This window comes from Hylobates moloch, unplaced genomic scaffold (assembly GCF_009828535.3).
Source record: "Hylobates moloch isolate HMO894 unplaced genomic scaffold, HMol_V3 SCAFFOLD_4546, whole genome shotgun sequence".
Taxonomy (NCBI): Eukaryota; Metazoa; Chordata; class Mammalia; order Primates; family Hylobatidae; genus Hylobates; species Hylobates moloch.
The window spans coordinates 1-3,411 of record NW_026656821.1 but is presented as its reverse complement, the minus strand read 5'-3'; positions in this window follow the sequence as shown (position 1 = coordinate 3,411).

Genomic DNA, 3,411 nt, shown 5'->3' with positions numbered 1-3,411 from the left:
TGTGCCTGTGCATATGCGGGTGTGTGTGTGTGTGGCTGTGTGCCTCCCCGCGGGCCAGTGTCCCAGAGGCCCTGGCTGTGTCTGCAGCTGTACCCACGGTGGTCGCGTCCCTGAAGGGGTCCCCCTCGCTCTCCTCGGCTGTGGGGCTCTGCCCGCGCATCCCTGCCACCCTGACCCTGACCCCCGACCATGGGGGCGGAGTGAGGCTTCCCCAAACCCGTGCCTCTGGCGGTGACTGGGGCTGCGGATCCCCGCGTGCGGCTTCGGGAGGTCTCCGGGCCAGAGCCGGCGTGAGTCTGGGCCAAGGCCGGAGCCGGTGGAGCGGCGGCGTTGGAGGTGGCCGTTGTGTAACCGCGAGGCTGTGGGCGAGGGGACGGCGGTCCCCGTGTGTGGGGAGAGGGGGCGGCGAGGAGCAGGCGGGGAAGAGCTGCTCAGGGCTGTGCCAGCCATGACCCAAATAGCTCAGAACACAGCACTCATCCCCTCTGCGCTTTTCTGGGACCCCCTCCACGCCCCCTGAGCTCTCCAATCCCAGCCCCCTTTTCCCAGGAGCAACCCAGGACGGAGCCCAGGGGCTCAGGCCCCATTGGCAGGGCCAGGACCCGTCCTGGGGCCACATCGGGACTCCCAGCACCCCCACCCGTCCCCAGCTCAGCCAAGCCTTTCTCCTCATTAATCTCAAAGTCAAGGACTTGAATTAAACTGGGTCAGGGGACAGCTCTTTCGCCCATTGGAGCTGCCCCGAGCCGGGCCCCTTCCCCAGGGACCCCGGCTTCTGTGAGGTTCCCACACCGGCCCCACCCTCGGGACCCGGTCTGTCATTCCGAGGTCCCCAAACCCAGCCTCATCTCGGCCCTCACCCCTGCAGCGCCCTGACCACCCCTTCTTTCTTGGGACGGGCAAGAAGCTTCCTCTCCCAGAGCCCCTTCATTTTCCAGCCCTGGCCCTCAGCCCTGGGGCCCCTTCCCCATTTCAGACTGTCAATCCCATCCCAGCACCGCAGAAGCCAGCGTTTTCCCCTCCACCGTTATCAGGTCCGCTGTCTCCTGGGTCCCACCTTATCTGGGACATATTCACCTGCTCTGATCCTGTGGGGCTGGGTCATCTTTTAGGGCAGGGAGAGTAGACCTACCCTCCCAATGACCCTGGAGGCCGGCTTCCCAGGCAGGTATCAGACACCCGGGAATCCGGGCCCCCCTCCCCTCCTCTCCATGAACTCAGGGGTCCAGGCCCCCAGCCTTCCCTTATTTAGAGAGCTCGAGGTCTGGACCCCCAGCGCGCGTCCCAGGAGAACCTCCAGGCATGAGCGCCCCAGGCTCCTCCTCCTTCCGAAACCCCAAAGTCCGGGCCGGCCCCCACCCTCCGGGGGAGCTCAGGAAATCTGTGACCCAGCACCCTCCTCCCTCGGGACCCAGGAGCTCCGGGCCCCAGCCCTGGCCCCCAGGCCCTGGCGCCCGGTCCCACCTGCTGGTATTCCTGCTCTTGGGGCGCGAAAACGCTGGGCACCGGGCGGAGCTGGAAGTCGGCGCGGGGCAGCTGGTGGAGGAGATGCACCCAAGCCGAGGGCCGGTAGCCCGGGGGCGCCCCCATGGCCCCCGGGGGAGGGGGCAGCGGGGCGGACGCCGGGGCTGCGGGAGCCTCCGGAGTCGAGCGGGGCGCGGGCGGCGCGGGGTCTGGCTGGGCTCAGGGGAGCGGGAGCGGGGGGGAGGCAGGGGGTGGGGGGCGGAGATTGGGGGGAGGGAGGTGCGGGCCGGGCGGGGACGGTGCTGCCCCTGGTGGTCGCGGCGGGGACTGCGGGAGTCAGGAGGCCCCGGCGCTCCGCCCGCCCTGGTCGCGGCTCCCACCTGCTGCCCGCGCGGGTACCGCGCTGCTGGCGTCGGCGGCATCCGGACAGCTGGCTTGCATCGCGATTGAAAACAGCCCTCCTTGTCCATACGAGACCACTCATACTGTTATTTCACCCTAAAACATAACGATCCCTTTATCCTTATGGAGAACCTTCATGTCTGTGTAAAGGTTGCTAATAAGTACAGAGCATTTTACAAAGAACGGCCAATTCCATGGATGAAAAGTCCTCTGTGTATGAAAGTGCTCCCACCTGTAAAAGATGCCCTTATTTGTGTAAAATCTCCGTCCCACTTTTATTCCTAGCCTGCATAAGGACACAGCTTCTAAGCACAAACCCTCCTATGTGTACAGGCTACTCCAGAATGTATGGAAAAATCCACACGCCTGTGTAACAAGCCTTCATACTGCATAAGGACCCCTTCTACCTGCATAAGGACCCTGGTCATCTATATAGGGGCCCTTCCCATCCTGTAAACTGACTCGGGATTACTTCGGTGTGTACAAGGACCCCTGTCCCTTGGCATTCGCCGTACAGTTACAGAGTATTTTTCCAGCCACTCCCCATGTTACGTCTCACTGGAATCCTCCAATGCCACACCGATAGATGGGGAAGTGCTAAACCTGGGAGGGGACTTGGCCACCCCGACATGGTCACCCAGACTGTCACTATTGCAGCCAAAACTAGGTGCTCAGGAATCTGGCCCCAGGGGTCCCCTCTTGCTGTAGGGCAGGGTGAGACTTTGCCATCTGGAAACCACACACGTGGCCTCTCTTGTGGGAAATGGGATGACTGGAAGAAAGGGAGATTAGTGCTCCACTTACCCCATTTCCATATTTTGCTCCAGATTGGCAAGAAAGGGCTAGGGAAAAGAGGAATCCTGGTGGTAGTGGAGGTGGTGGTGATGATAATGATGGTGGTGATTATGTTGGTGATATGATGGTGATGATGATGGTGGTGGTGATGACAGTGATGGTGGTGATGATGGTGATGGTTATGATGATGATGGTGATGGTGATAGTGGTGGTGGTGATGGTGGTGATGATGGTGGTGATGGTGATGGTGATGTTGGTGATGGTGATGGTGGTGATGGTAATGATGGTGGTGGTGGTAGTGGTGATGGTGATGGTGATATGATGGTGATGATGATGGTGATGATGATGATGGTGATGATGATGGTGGTGATGGTGATGGTGATGGTGATGATGGTGGTGATGGTGATGGCAGTGGTGATGGTGGTGATGCTGGCAGTGGTGGTGGTGGTGATGGTGGCAATGGTGGTGGTGATGGTGTTGGTGGCAATGGTGGTGGTGATGGTGATGGTGGTGGTGGTCATGTTGGTGTTGGTGATGGTGGTGATGGTGGTGGTGGTGGTGGTGGTGGTGGTGGTGGTGGTGGTGGTGTGGGGGTGGGGGTGGTGGTGGTGGTGGTGGTGGTGGTGGTGGTGGTGGTGGTGGTGGTGGTGGTGGTGGTGGTGGTGGTGGTGGTGGTGGTGGTGGTGGTGGTGATGGTGGTGGTGGTGGTGGTGGTGGTGATGGTGGTGGTGGTGGTGATGGTGGTGGTGG